We start from the raw sequence: 16330 nt of genomic DNA, 5'->3' as shown, positions 1-16330 counted from the left end.
CCATCTCCGATGCTTCCCCACAATACGACAGGACCCATCAGAGAACAGGGTATATTTCTTCTCATTTTCTGGTATAGTGGGGCTTCTTCAGCACAGACCACCTCCTCCTCTGGTGATATCGGGGTGTTATCAGCACTCTTCTCATCCTAAGCCAAAACATAGCATTCTGCCAGCTACTAGGAAGAAAATTAACTCTATCCTAACTGAAACCAGGACACACACCTTCACTCCAGTTGCATTCAATGAGAAATATCATGGCTAGTAACAATGCAGTTAAGTGCAATTTATTACAGCAACAGGAACACAGGTTCTTTGGATTGCCGGCAATAATCTACTGTCTGCAAAAGCAAGCTAGCATGCATGAAATACACAGGTACACAGCCTGGCTATTAACGCGTTAAAGGTTCTATAGAGATTTCTAAGTTTCCATGGAGACACCCAGTATAACCAAGTGTTCAAGTCTTACCCGGGGCGGGGCGGGGGAGGAGGGAGTGCTGGGGGGCAGGGGAGGAGAGGCTCAACCCATCAACTGATCCCAGAAGTCAGGATGGTATCTTCCCTGATGATGGTATCTTCCCTAACATCCCCTGTCTCTTACGCCAATTTATATTATTTTCTATCCTTTAGGTGGAGCTTGAGTGACTCTAGTCAAGCATATCTTAGTTATGATTGGTGAAAAGTTCTCCCGTCACCGTTTAAAGTAATAGGCTCCGAGAAATTCAGAGCGCATGCTCAGTGAGGGGTGGTCGCACCTTGGAGGCGGTTGGCTTTTGGGATGGAGGTATGTTTTGGTATTATAATGATGTTATAATGAGCAAAAGTACACCAGGGTACAACATTTGTCAAAAACATGACAGGTCCTTGGCTCAGGGTAACAATAGGTGCAGCTTATCTGTCTCGGTATGCACAAGACCAATCGAGTCCCCACCTGTTCACAGAGCCTAGCCGTGGTGTCTCCACTCTGCTCTATACTCTGTACTGTTCCTTAGAGTTAGCACACCAGGTTCCCCTAGTGCGGTAACATCTAAGGTTGGAAGCCTAGGGAATGCTCAGGTAATGCAGCTATGCCCTACCCTGAAAGCCTCTTCAATGCTGTACATTTCCTTTAAAATGTGAATATTACTTTAATTTTCCTAGTCACTTCAGGCAATTGCACCACAGTATGAGTGTCCAAAGAAAAAAAATAAAAAAAAAAATAAAAAAACAGGCCTAGACCCAGAACAACACTAGGAACACTAAGTTTGACAAGGACTTCTGTTAAAATAAATAACAAAACACTGGAGAACAAATATGAAATCATAGAGTCATAAATCATAAAGATTGGAAAAGATCTCTAAGATCATCTGGTCCACCCATCCCCCTACCACCAATATTACCCACTATACCATGTCCCTAAGCACCAGGTCCAACCTTTTCTTAACCCCAGGGACGGTGACTCCACCACCTCTCTGGGCACCCCATTCCAATGCCTGGCTACTCTTTTTGAGAAGAAATGTCTCTTAATTTCCAACCTAAACCTCCCCTGGTGCAACTTCAGGTCATTCCCTCTAGTACTATTGCTAGGTACCTGTGAGAAGAGGCTGACCCCAGCTCCCCACACCTTAATTTCAGGTAGTTGTAGAGAGCAATGTCTGATTTAAGACAGACAGTATTCTAGCAGTGGCAGATATGTCTTCCACTTCCTTTTTTTATGATCATCTTAGCAACACATTTAAATTATGTTTCCTCATTCAGTTGGTTGCATCCCATCCTGAAGAACACATGATTACTGCCCAAATGTTCTTCTGCTTGTTTGGTTTCTATTAGCTCACTACCCCTCCACAATGTGGGAACACAGTAATTTGAGATGTATGGAGACAGCTTCTGGCCACTAAAAAATTATGTAAATATCTCTTGAGCAATAAATATATTGGAGTAAATGTCCTGGCAGTATTTCAGTGTTCTGAAATATGTCTGTTTCCCTGGCAATTTCAACCTTAGTGTCTAGATTAAGTTTGATGTGGCATTTTTGTTTCCTGAAGAATTAAGTGAGAACGCTGGCCATCTCTCGTGTCTTATTGGGGATGCTAGGACTTCACACAGGATAAGGACAATACCAATACTTTTTTCTAATGCAGGATCACTGCCTGGGTGTGCCATCTACAGGCTCTGTGTTTTCAAATATCACAGGGCAGGGTCCCAGAAATCATAACAGAGAAGTGAGACTATATGTATAGTCAAATACAGGTAAGATTATTATCTTCCATGAAGTCTAATTGTTGCAATAAGGTAGGAGGTATCTCTAAGACCTTTTTTTCCACAGAAGCAGAATGGAAAGGCCTTAATATTACCTATTGGCTACCTCACCGTAAGAGACTATTTAAACATACAAGACTAACAGTCCATAATTTTCTTTAAAATGTGAATATTACTTTAATTTTCCTAGTCACTTTAGGCAATTACTTCACACGTGTTTGTAAAATAAATATTTGTTTTGTTTTCTTTTTACTGAAATAAGTAAAAAAAAAAGTCTTATATATATAAAAATAATATTTTTATTTAATATATATAAACAAGTTCCCTGGGTTCTCTTTCACTTGGATCAGTTCACTGTGAAAATGCTTGAGGGACTCAGGGTAGGATTCTGTGGACTGGAGATGGGAGGAGAGCCCTTTCTTGTGCAGTGCATCTCTAGAAGCACTTTGGATTAAATTGATCAGGGGACTCTAGGTAAGAACTGAACTGAAACTGTGTTCATGAGCGTAAATTCAATGTGGTGATATCACTATCTGTATCTCTGTTCACAGCAGCTATGTGCTACAAGTCTTATCCTTCACATAGTTTTGGTTGCATCTTTACAGTATATTGTATAAGGCTTAGGGTGTAACATCTTCTCTTGTACCACCTGTTATAAATGGCTCAGTCCCAAAATAGGATTATAATCAAAGTTTACAATTTATTAAAAGAATAGAGGTAAGCAAACAGCGCTGGGTGCATCGGGAGTCTCCGCTCCACCTAGACGCACACCAGTTACATCAAGTAGCTGATTTTTTTGTCTGTACTAACCAGGGGTGATTTGTTATCCCAAATCCTCGTGCCATCATATTAATGACTGTTTGCACCAAGGGACAGCGAGGGTAATCCCCCATCTACTGCAGTGTCAGCTCTGCTGTGATTGCTATGTAATTAATCCAAGACTGATGCTGGAATGAGGACATTGTATTCTGATGCATAATGAAACTTACTAATGGTGTCCTGCATAATTTATGGGATTTAATCATTCTAATGTAGATATAAGTATAATATGTAAACAGTTGTGTGGTTTTTTTTTTTTTCATTAACTCTATGAACTAACTTACTATGAGAAATTAAGGGTTGGGTTGTTTAATTTTGCCAGCTGTTGTTGAATTGGCCCACTTTAGTGAAATACAGTAATAATTGATTTCCTGTAAAACACTGAAAGCAGCTACCACTGTTATATATGGAGTGGTAAATCTTGTTGAGAAGTTGGTTGATATTAATCAAGAAGGGGGAGATGTGGGAGTGTGGCCATGGGGGTCGGAAAGCCCCGTGGTTGATGATAACATCAGACTCTTAACGATGAGGCTATCAGGAATGTAAAGAGTTTAGAGGGAACAAAGAAGGGTGATTCAGGAGATGCCTTGCTGTCTGGGGTTGCTTGTTCTTCCTCTGTTAAGGAATGGAAGTTGCTGGGGGGTTGCTAGTTGGAACTGTTAAAATTTGTTGTTTAATGTTTTATGATAATCATATTATTAGTGTGGGAATAGAAATGTTGTTTTTGCAGAGTTACATTGTTTAGAAGGAGGGAATGTGGTACTGAGATATGCTTACAGTGATAAGAAAGCTTAGCAGGCGACCTTGTAAAATGCAGACAACCAGACTCCTTAGGACAATTAGGTGAAAATCACGGTGTCAAGTCAAGTCAGATAAGTGAAGAAACATTACCACTTCAAACAGTAAAAATGTCAAAAGAAAATTGAAATTTAACAGGCCGGCAACTGAAGGCCATGCATTGTTTGTGAAGCATCAAATAGATTGTGAACCTGGATTACCCACTCAGTGGGGAAACAGGGGAGGGTCCTGTCATAAAAAAGTATATAAACTGTGTTTTGGAACTAGTAGATGCGTTCTCTCCTGCTTGTAGGGTGCCCGCCATTACAATCACGAGTAAATTACTACTTCACTGAGATCCTCGCCTGAGCCTAAATTATTGGCTACGGAGTGTTTCTCACAATTTGGGGGCTCGTCCGGGATCCAGTCACCTACTGGGGAGCCCCACCGCTGCAGCAGCAGGAAGGCATGCCCCTCTGATTTCAGCGGTCCTGTGCATCGGCAGTGGTGGTTCTGCGGAAAGCTGACAGAGGGCTGGTTAAAGAGGCAGGATCCGTGAAGTAGTGGGGAAAGGAAGAAGGTAGGCACTCTGGGTTTTTAAGAATCGATCCGGTAACTCTGTGCATAGACCAAGGTAAGAAATATTAAGTATTGCCTTGGGGGTCGGGTGAGACTCCGTGTGAAGAGTCTCGGGAAATCTGGTGTATGGTAAGCCCTCGCACAGGAAAGTGATGGGTAGTACACGAGGGAAATTTGGTGTACGGTAAACCTTTCACGGGAAAGTGCTGGGTAGTACACCCCCATTTTTCAGAATGTTAGTGTGTGGTACACTGCAGAAGGGAAATTTCTGTAGCAACATACTGACGAGGGCTAGGAAAAATGGGAAATATGAGTTCCAGGGGACAGGGAGATATCCCTGTGGGAGTGGAGTGCCTACCAATAGTTCTTCCTGAAGAATGATAAGAAATTGGAAACTTAATCCCAAAATTAGAGGAGATTTTAAAAGAAAAAAAGAAAAAAAAAAAAAAAGTTAAATACTCTGTATCAGTCTGGACAAAAGAACCAATTAAGGAAACAGCAGTATTTTGGCCAAAATACGGCTCTGATGAAAATTCAGGCTTTAAATTTATGTGTAAACAATAAGATTCCTTTTTCGGAGAAGGAGCCAAGTTATGCTCCCTATAATCCTAATATTGTACCCGTGGCAGCAGCAGTCACTCCAAGAAGGGAGACAGGGACTGTAATTAACACTGTCCCTAAAGAAGGATCGTACTCTAGGCTCTGGCAAGAATTAGAACAAGGTAGAAGATATATTGAGAATTTTGCCTTCCCTGATACTAACAGTACTAATACTAACTGTGTATCCTCTTAGGTGAACTACCCCCCCTCCTTACCAGCAGAGAGGTTAGGACTTTTAAGAAGGAGAGGAAGTCTTTATTTTAGGACCCCAACTGCCTAGCTGAACAATTAGACCAGTTCCTATGACCTGACTTATACTCTTGGGGGAGGGAATTATGTCTATAAGTATGTTGTTTACAGGGAAAGAAATGGGTATGATCAGGAGGAGAGCTGCTATACAAGAATGGGAAAGAGCTCATCCTCCAGGACCAGGGGTAATACCGGCAGGGCAGAAATACCCACTTGCCAATCCTGGCTGGAATAATAATAGTGTGCAACACAGAAATCATATGAGAGACTTGGGGTCAGAATGAGAAAGTACTCGGGGATGAGTCCCAAGGACTCAAGGCTCTTCCCAAGGGCTCTTGAAAGTTCATTGTGTGATTAAAGCCTGGCAAAATACGCAGAAAATGCTCCAGAAGGTGGGTGGATGTAGTGAACAGTCACTGGGGGACCCTCCTGCGGGAGGCCCTGGAGGTGTGTGTCCGGAGGGGAGATGAGAAGGAAAAGCAGAGAGCGAAACTAATGGTATTGACACTGCAGCAGGTAGTGAGGCAGAGGGTTGGAGAAAGAGGAAGAAAATCTTCAGGAGGAGTCAGGGCCAGGATGGAAAGGAGAGGAAGAGAGATGAAGGAATGGCAGGCAAAGAAGGCTGCCTGTGTTGTGGCCTGAGTCCTAGCAGGGACAGGCTTTGATAAGATGTTTTAAGTGTGGCTAGGCTGGCCACTTCGAATAGGAATATCCGGAGTGGAAGAAGGAGGAAAGAAGGAAAATGGGATGAAATGTGGTATACTGATATGTTGTTTTAGCATCCTGGAGGGAGAAAGGTATGAAATTAAGTTGGCCCTTGACAGACTTTGGTGAAAGTACAGGCTGTAGAAACAAAGATAGAAAGAAGTGTTAAAAAAAAAAAAAAAAAAAAAAAAAGGTTACTGAAGGTGTTAAAGGTGTGGTATGTAGCGTTTGACAGAGCTGTTTGAAGTTGAATGAGCAGGGAAAGGGGATGTAGGCATTATCTAAGTAACAGTCTAGAAGTTTTGGTATATTTGCTGTGGTGTTTGGTCAGTTTCCCAAGCATCGGGGAGGGGGACGGGAGGGGGGAACAGCCTGCTCCACCAGGGGCCTGTTTACTTGCCTTTTATAAATATTACTAAATTCAGATTGAGTTGTATCGTCATTTATAACAGTGTGCTACCAGTCTTCCAGATGACTTACCCAGGTTTTAATTAGTGTCTATCTTTCTTTTCTTTGTGGAGACATACACTTACTAAAATGACTCAATGCTTTGCACCATGTACAGGTCAAAATATCCACCTGTCAAGTGGGTTTAGAATTGCATGGAAGGAGGAATCTACTTGCAACATTTTATTAATGGAACAGATTTGTTATAAATGAAGTCTCAACTCTGAATTTAGTAACATAAAAGAATATTTATAAAAGGCAAGTAAACAGCGCTGGGTGTGCGGGGAGTCTATGCTCTACCAACACGCACACGCACCCGTCGAACTTTCCAAATATATATAGGACATTGCTGTTACATATTTACAAGAAAACCAAGTACACTTATACATATGGATATCCTATCCCCGCTTCATATTATAATTCTCTTTGTGGCGGTCCTTGCGGGTGAAAGGCTCACAGTTTCCCATCACCATTAGCAACTTTTTGTTCCAGACTGCAGGAGTGGCTTCGACTGTCCCCCTCTTCTTCTGCACATGCTCTGCCCACCACAAGGTTCCCGAAAGCAACAAAACGTGATTGCTTTTCCGGCATTTCGTTAACACTTGAAAGCACACTAAACAATAAATCTTAACAGTTCTAACCAGCAACCCCCCCACACAACTTCCATTCCTTAACAGAGGAAGAACAAGCAACCCCAGACAGCAAGGCATCTCCTGAATCACCCTTCTTTGTTCCCTCTAAACTCTTTACATTCCTGATAGCCTCATTGTTAAGAGTCTGATGTTATCATCAACCACGGGGCTTTCCGACCCCCATGGCCACACTCCCACATCTCCCCCTTCTTGATTAATATCAACCATTTTTCCGACATGAATTACCACTCCATATATAACAGATTGCATATTTCTCCAAATAGAAATGGGAGGAATTGTGTGATAGATGAATCAAAACCTTCCAGTTATTGAAAACCAACAGATGAGACAGACTTCTCTTATCTCAGTAGCCGGATTGCAAGATGCTGATTAACTAGACCTGAATGAATCTTCTGCCCAATGGCTCTAAATGCTCATAAGAGATTTATGTATCTGATGATTTTTCTGTATCATATTTTACATCTTAGCAATATGGATGTGATGTGTGAATGTGTACATATATATATTTATATGTATGCATACACATCAGTGTAGGCATACACATTAAACTGTTATTGTAAAATTATTGTAGTTTTTATCTTAATTTCCACAACAAATTAGCTCATTGTAATAAATGGCTCAGTCTTCAAAATAGGACTATAATCAAAGTTTACAATTTATTAAAGGAATAGAGGTAAGCAAACAGCGCTGGGTGCGCCGGGAGTCTCTGCTCCACCAAGACGCACACCAGTTACATCAAGCAGCTGATTTTTATGCTCCTAGGCTGATACATATTCATTACTACTTCTAAAAAAAACAGGGTTATTATAATTAGCTTCTGGAATCCAAACCCTCCCACTGACGCATGCGCATCAGTCTCCGGTGGTCCCTCTGGGGGTCTCTGCGGGTCTCTCGTGCTGAAGGCTCATAGTCTTCCTCCTTCTTGTCCTTCTCCTTGGCTGTATGTCAAAGACTTGTGCAGCATCCCCTGCAAGCTTTGTCTTTTAGTTGTTCTTCAGCTCTCCCCGTCTCCTTAATCTCCTGGCCATATATCAGAGACTTGCATAGTGTCCCATGCAATAGTCATAATAGTTAGCAGTTGTTCTGAAACCCCCCAGATATCAGAGACTTCAAGGAAAAGACTACAAATACATTTCCCTTCAAGCTCTCTATTGACACAAATTGGTAAAACATTCCTTTGCAAGATAAAGAACTATATACATTAACCACTCTTGTTTTCTTAGACTTGTGGTTATACAAGGGTATGTGAGACAGAAGATCACATTCATCATACCATGCAGCCCTAGCATTGTTCCATATTGACACGAATCAGATGAACACATTTCACATGGATTACCCAGTCAATGGGGAAACAGGGGAGGGTCCCAGTCCTCGAGAAGTAAAGTATATAAACTGTACTGTGTGACTAGTAAGTGTGCTTCTGCTTGTGGTATGCCCACCACTGCAATCGCGAATAAAATTGCTACTTCACTGAGATCGTTGCCTGAGCCTATGTTATTGGCTCAGGCCAATATGATGTGAGTGTTTCTCACATCTGTAAGAGAGAGATGAAGTTATGTCATCAATAAAGAACTAGCAGTTACTGATCCTAAAAGAACCCTGGTGTCCGTGTGGTCTTTACGCCACAAAAATATCCAGGAAAATATCTGTATATGCTTCTCCTCCAGTAGAAGACTAATTTTTAATATCCTAAATATATGCTGTTGCTCATCTGTGGGAGAATCTTAGCATCAGAAAAAGACACTGCTACCAGCAGAAGACATAGAACATACTTAATTCCTTTTTTTCACACATAAAAACATCCATTACTTTGTGTTAGTTGGGCAAGAGATGTCAGTCAGAAACTGCATTTATTCTAATTAATATTTGCTGAATTTTAATCTACAATCATGTGCTGCTGCTTAACATGGTTAGTTTTCTAAGTAAGTCTCAAAAGGTTTCTTATTAAAACTTTATGAATCCATGAAACATATGCTTTCTGAATTATCTTTTTTTTTTTTTTTCCTGGAATTTCAAAGAACTTATGATTTAGTATGAACATTTTGCTTATGGAAATGTATGCAGTTTGAGTTTATCAAGGTCTAGTTATTCAAGTTATGCTGTTTTTCCCTCAATTAGATTGCTCATCCAGTTCCACAAGAACAAAAGTACTATTACTTTGTTATCCATTGGATATCTCCATGTTGTCTTCTCAGAAGAAACACAAGATAGTCACATTGACTAGTACTCTGGTATGTTGGTTTGTGTCCGTGAATTTACTCACCAGCTGTCATCTGGACAACGAACTTTGGAAGATGATTTTGGCCTTAGGGAAAGTGCTTTTAAATAGTTTATCTGTATCTCCAAATGCACAAATATTTTCATAACCATGGTTAGTAGTTAGAGATCCTCAAAGGTCCTTAGGGATGAGATATCTAATCAAGACTTAATTGGATACCCGCAGCAACTAAGTTTCTGTAACTGTCTCTGCATGAACTTAGCAAGTATGAGGCAGTGATTTGTCTTAATCATTTTTGGTGATGCATTAAGCTATGTGAAATTACTTCATATTAGTTAGAAACTAAGATTAAGCAATCAGACATTTACTCCAGTTCACTTAACACGCAGTCAATTCTTAAACTTGCTGATCTTATGGGTATTTAAAACTTGCTGATCTTATGGGTATTTATTTGCCTCTCTAAGGATATATAACCAGCATGCAAAGCCATTACTGTCCTGTAAACAATTTCACATTTATAACATCCAGGTTTACAACCTACCCAATGCTTCACAGACAATACATGGCCTTCAGTTGCTGGCCTGTTGAATTTTAAATTTCTTTTGATTTTTTTACTGTTTGAAGTAGTAAATAGGGGAAGAAAAAAAAAAAAAGGTTTGATAAGAATAAATACAAACGAAAGGTTAATTAAAGGAGATAGGAACACTTGCACTATAGGACTGGCACATGGACAAAACATCAGAATAGGACTTAAGTGACCTGTTTCATGTTACCTGTTCTGCCACAAGTTTCTTGTATGACATGGGAAAAATTTGAATTATTCATCATTTAAATGTCCATTTTATCAATATATACTTCTTCCTTTCTCCCTCACTTGTCATATACATTTAGATTAGCATTTCTGCTAAGCAGAAACCATTTCTTCTAGTGTTGCTAAACACCTAGTTACAAAAATCATCTGGAAATTCCAGGTTGAAACTGAAGAATGAAGCACGTATAGCAAAATTCTGACTTTTTTCAGGTAGCTGAATTGCCAGCTACAGCTTCATTCTTCCCTTCTTTCATGTGTCACACATGCTGTCTGAGGGATAGAGAATATATCCTGTTGTGCAGCTTCTCTCTAGTTTGGGTTTCATTTCTATGTTGAAGATAAAGTTTCCTTTTAGTCTGCTGGGAAAAAGAAAAAAAAAAAAGAAAAAAGAAGGAAAAAAACAAACTTCAGAGCAGTCTTTTGACTCAATGTACTGGCGAAGCATATTAAGTTAGGTTATGTTGCTGGAAGAACATAACAAGAAGTTGCAAGGAAGGTTCTGCTGTGAAAATACTCCTAGGTGGGCTGCCAAATTGCACCCTTTGATTGTACTGTCAGTCTAGTAAAACATCATTAAAAAAGGGAAAAGGAAGTTTGGATCCATAGAGCATTTGGTCTATTCCAATATTTCAGGTTGATTTCTCGACACTGTGGAGACATTTGCTAATTACTAAAGATCTCTGCATTCTGGTTTGCTCCCATTTGCACTTTAAAAAGCTGCTATATGAATAGGTAACAGCTTTCTAAGCTGAAAATAAGTGTGAACCATTCTAAAAGTTCACAGGTAATTTTTTTCTTCCTATTCATCAAGTTTGAGAGTGTCAGTGTGTCACCTTGTTTATCATTTATCAGTAAAATTATATTAAAGTAACCTGAAGAGTTGAATGTAAAGCTGTGCAATCCAGGAAATTCACTAGTGCTGCAGTTTCTTCCTTGGCTTAACCTCACAATCTGATATTCCTTCAGGTTATGAAATTTTGTCAGAAGGCTGCAAGGAAGACACATCTTTACCTACGGTGCATTTTGTGATATGAAAACAGGTGTTAAGGGAAGAGATTATGGCTACAGTTGAAAGATAATGAGCACTATAATACTATCAGGCTTCTCAGACTACATAGGTTGGAATAGGGATGTTAAAGTCGCAAGAAAAGGACTGATCATGGAAGAGATCACTGATACCTAACTTCACAAATATTTTGTCCTACTTCAGTCTCCCAAATAATCTTATTCTTTCATGACAGGCAATTAGCTGAAGCTCTGAATGTTGGTGATGTTCTGTCCTTCCAGAAGACTTCTGGAACCCTTTCACTTTATGGTCTTATAGGTTTCACACAGTGGACCAAGTATGCCTAACAGTGGACCTGGCATTCACATTGTAAAGGTATCATATAGCAACACTGGAAGTATTCTCATTGTGTCCAGTACCTTATGAGAAATTCTGTTCTCAGCACTACCTCATTCCTCATCCGAGGTCTGCAGATTCCTGCTAATATCCTGCAAATAGCAGCTTTGCTCTATACTAAAGAGTGGTGGACGAGCAGTCAGTGTTGAACATGGGAGTTCATGGGTTAAATCAACAGTAATGTAAGAATTTGCAATGCAGTTGGTTACAGAGGAGTTGCATCTCATTATGTGAGGAGCTGAATTTGGCCCTTAATTTTGAAAAATTGGCTTGAAGCTAAACAAGCTTCAGAATTAGTAACACATTTTCAGATAACCATGGCTCCTACATCAAAACAAGGTCAGTTGCCCCTGGAGGTGAGAATGTAGGAAGCAAATTAAAACAATCTTTTGTCATTATGCTAGTGTATACATCTAGATTAACTGTTGGTACCAGCAGGGCTTTGCTGTGATGATGCTCTCAGCAGGGCTGCAGTCCTAACCTAAGGCTGTTGCTATAGGGAAAAAAAGCTGTCATAAAGGGCGTGCAATTGCACAAAAGGGGAAACACTCCTTGATACAGCTTAAATTAATGCTAATTAAAATAAGGAATTGGTTGCAGGAGGAAGATGGTGGTGTTAATCAGCATAAGGCAGGGGACTAGAAATGCTCCACTAGGATTTGCGCCTGTATAGCTGTAGTGGGTTTACGTGGCAAGGTTTTGGTAGCAGGGAGCCATAGGGGTGGTTTCTGTGAGAAAGATCTAGAAGCTGCCCCATGTTTGGGAAGGGCCCCATTGTTTTCCAGATCTGAGCCAATAAGCAATGTTGTTTTGCGCCTCTGTGAGAGCATATTTAAGACAGGGAAAAAACGCTGCGCCACACAGCAGCCGGGAGAGTCAAGGGAGTGAGAGAACAGCCTTGCACCAAGGTCAGTGTAGAAGGAGGGGGAGAGGTGCTCCAGGCGCCGGAGCAGAAGTCCCCTGCGGCCTGTGGTGAGGACCATGGTGAAGCAGGATGTCCCCCTGCAGCCCATGGAGTACCACAGTGGAGCAGGGTTCCACGCTGCAGCCCGTGGAGGAGACCACGGTGGAGCAGGTGGCCCTGCACCGACCGAGGCTGCCGCCTGTGGAAGACCCCTGCCGGAGCAGATTCTGGGCCGGACCTGTAGCCCGTGGAGAGGAGCCCACTCAGGAGCAGGTGATCTGGCAGGAGCTGCAGCCCGTAGGGGAGCCAGGTTGGAGCAGTTTTCTCCTGAGGGATGGACCCCGTGGTATGGACCCATATCTGGAGCAGTTCTGGAAGAGCTGCTGCCTGTGGGAAGCCCACGCCGGATCAGTTCATCAAGGACTGCATCGCGTGGGTGGGACCCCACAGCACAGGGGACGAGAGTGACCGAGAAGGAGCGGCAGAGAAGTGCTGTAGACTGACCATAACCCCCATTCCCCGTTCCCCTGCGCCGCTCGGGGGGAGGAGGTGGAAAAGGGTGGATGGGGGGGGAAGGTGCTTTTGTTTTTTTTTTCTCCTTTGTTTTCTCACTTCTCTCGCTTGTTAGTTGTAGGCAATAAATCTTACTATCTCCTTATGCCGAGTCTGTTTTGCCTGTTACAATAATTATTGCGTGATTTTCTCGTCCTTATCTCAATCCTTGAGCCCTTTTCACATATTTTCTCCCCATTCCTCTTTGAGGAGGGGGAGTGAGAGAGCGGCTGTGGTGGAGCTCGGCTGCCCACTCGAGCGGAACCACGACAATAGCTCAGTTTGTTTACAACAAACAACATCTTCTCAGCTACTGTTACTGTAGCCATGGCAACAGTATTGATTACATCTATCAACAAAAAGAGCAAAACAAAGATATGGCTGATGTTTAAAAAAGATGAGCCATGATAATTATACACCAGGATACAGAGGACTGCAAAACAAATAGCCTGTGCCCCCAATGTATGTGACATCTCTTCTGCAGCAAGAGAAATTATATAAACTTGTGACACTAGTGTCACTGTTTCTCTAATAGGTGGATGAAAGGCATTGAAAATATTGCCACCCTTTTTAAATATTACACAGTGCCTAAATACTACACTGCTTAGCCACTTATTTATTCAATATATAAGGCATCACGGCTTGAGTGCAACAGTGGCATCTGAGGTTGTCAGAGAGCATTAAAGAAATATTGCAGAATGTGTCGAAAACATGACAGACACCAGTATGGTCAGATCATGCTCTCCCTTTATTAGCCAAATAGCCTGAATTTATAGCAAAATTAACAGGGGCGGATAGTGTCTCACACAAGAATATTGGTCGAAAGCACTCAGACAAACAACTGTAAGAAAACAACCCCACCTGCAAGAAAACAACCCCCTTGTGATTAGCAGTCACATAGATCTTGTCCTTGAAGCCAGCTGCTGGCAACAATATTTTTTAATTCCTCACTCGGGCGATGTGGGAACACTGTCATGGGAAATTCTCGTAGTCGTCCTGTGTGGTGGTTCCACTCGAGTGGGCAGCCGAGTTCCATCACAACCACTCTCTCACTCCCCCTCCTCAAAGAGGAATGGGGAGAAAATACGATGAAAAGGGCTCAAGGGTTGAGATGAGGACAAGGAGATCACACAGTAATTATTGTGATGGGCAAAACAAACTCTGAATAGGGAGATAGTAAGATTTATTGCCTATTACTAACTAGCTAGAGAAGTGAGAAACAAAGGAAAGAAACCAAAAGCACCTTCCCCCCCCATCCACCCTCTTCCACCTCCTTCCCCTGAGTGGCACAGGGGAATGGGGGAATGGGGGTTATGGTCAGTCTACAGCGCTTCTTCTCTGCCGCTCCTTCTCGGTCACTCTCGTCACCTGTGCTGTGGGGTCCCACCCACTGGATACAGTCCTTGATGAACTGATCCGGCGTGGGCTTCCCACAGGCAGCAGCTCTTCCAGAACTGCTCCAGATATGGGTCCATACCACAGGGCCAAACCGTACCTCAGGAGCAAACTGCTCCAACCTGGCTCCCCAACAGGCAGCAGCTCTTGCCAGGTCACCTGCTCCTGAGTGGTCTCGTCTCCATGGGCCACCGGTCCGGCTGGGAATCTGCTCGGGCAGGGGTCTTCCACAGGCGGCAGCCTCCGTCGGTGCAGGGCCACCTGCTCCACCGTGGTCTCGTCCACAGGCTGCAGCGTGGAACCCTGCTCCACCGTGGTACTCCATGGGCTGCAGGGGGACATCCTGCTTCACCATGGTTCTCACCACAGGCCACAGGGGACTTCTGCTCCGGCGCCTGGAGCACCTCTCCCCCTCCTTCTTCACTGACCTTGGCGCCTGCAAGGCTGTTCCTCACTCCTCTCACTCTCCCAGCTGCTGTGTGTCGCAGCTGTCCTGGTTTTGTGGGTGTTGTGGGGTTTTGGAGAATGCACATCCCAAATTACAGTCTGATTGTAAACCCGCTCTACCAAGTAACCCGTAAGAAGAATGAGTTTGAATGGGGCCCTGAACAACGACAAGCCTTTGAATAAATCAAGCAGGAAATAGTCCATGCAGTAGCCCTTGGGCCAGTTCGAACAGGACCAGATGTAAAGAATGTGCTCTACACTGCAGCCGGGGAGAACGGCCCCACCTGGAGCCTCTGGCAGAAAGAACCTGGGGAAACTCGAGGTCGGCCCCTGGGGTTTTGTAGTCGGGGATACAGAGGATCTGAGGCCCGCTATACTCCAACTGAAAAGGAGATATTGGCAGCATATGAAGGAGTTCGATCTGCTTCGGAGGTGGTCGGTACTGAAGCGCAGCTCCTCCTAGCACCCCTGTTGCAGGAAGCACGGCCGAAAGCACGACAGACACCAGCAGAGTCAGATAATGCTCCATTTTATTGCCCGAATAGCCTAACTTTTATAGAGAACTTAACAGGGGTGGACAGTGTTTCACACAAGATTATTGGTCAAAAGCACTCAGACAAACAGCTACAAGAAAACAACCCCACCTGCAAGAAAACAACCCCCTTGTGATTAGCAGTCACATAGACCTTGTCCTTGAGGCCAGCTACTGGTAACAATAATTTCCTGAATTCCTCAATCGGGCGATGTGGGAACACTGTCATGGGAACTTCTCATAGTTGCCCTGGTAGCTTGGTTTGCTCAGCTACAGCAAGCCATGGGATTTTTGCTGTTTCAAGAAATCCCTCAACAATTCCCCCTTCTTCTTTTGAGCAAACCAAGCCCGACACAACAGTTTTACAAGTAACTCTAGCTATACTTACAACACACAACGATGATTACCACCACCATAAACCAAATCCTTAATCCCCTTGTGATTAAACCCAGCAACCATCTACACTTTGTTTCAAACAAGTCAGTGAACCATTGATTGAAAGGATTGATACCATATTGAATCTTTCTCATGTGCTCTTTCAGGAAACTAATGGACTTGTGAATTGACTCATTATGATCAGAAAGGTTTAAACAGTACATTCCCTTAAAGTCCTCACACCCATTCCTTTGAGCCAAAAGCAAGATGTCAATAGCAGCTTGATCCTGTAAAAGCAGATGTCGCAGACTATTTTGATCTGGTAACATCTCCTCAAGTATCTCTGTCGTGGCATAGGCTTGCCTCTCGGCCCAGCATACCAATTTTTCTAAGTTGTTACGTGCGGCCGCAGATGCCACTCCAGGCACTGAAATTGCTAATGCCGCTCTAGCTGCAACCCCACACAATTCAACATTATCATTGCAATCCAATGCAAGCAATGTCCATTTATGTCTGGTGATCTCACGCAACTGTAACAAGCTAGGAGCAAATACAATGAGTTTATCTAAGTAACATGGACATCTGATAGCATTTGCAGGGATACCTTGCCAGGCCCCATTCCCACAAATC

The 16330-nt window shown here is 42.7% G+C and overlaps 1 protein-coding gene across 1 annotated transcript in view; it reads right to left on the bottom strand.

Moving 5' to 3' along the window:
* LOC309889508 (very low-density lipoprotein receptor-like) overlaps window positions 1-16330 on the bottom strand; it is a gene marked incomplete at both ends in the record, with an annotated part of 98147 nt that overhangs the window by 75182 nt on the left and 6635 nt on the right. The window lies entirely within an intron of this gene.

The sequence above is a fragment of the Aythya marila genome (assembly GCF_965140915.1).
Source record: "Aythya marila genome assembly, chromosome: W".
NCBI lineage: Eukaryota > Metazoa > Chordata > Aves > Anseriformes > Anatidae > Aythya > Aythya marila.
Note: the sequence above shows the minus strand (reverse complement) of the source record. Positions and strands in the feature narration are given on the sequence as shown.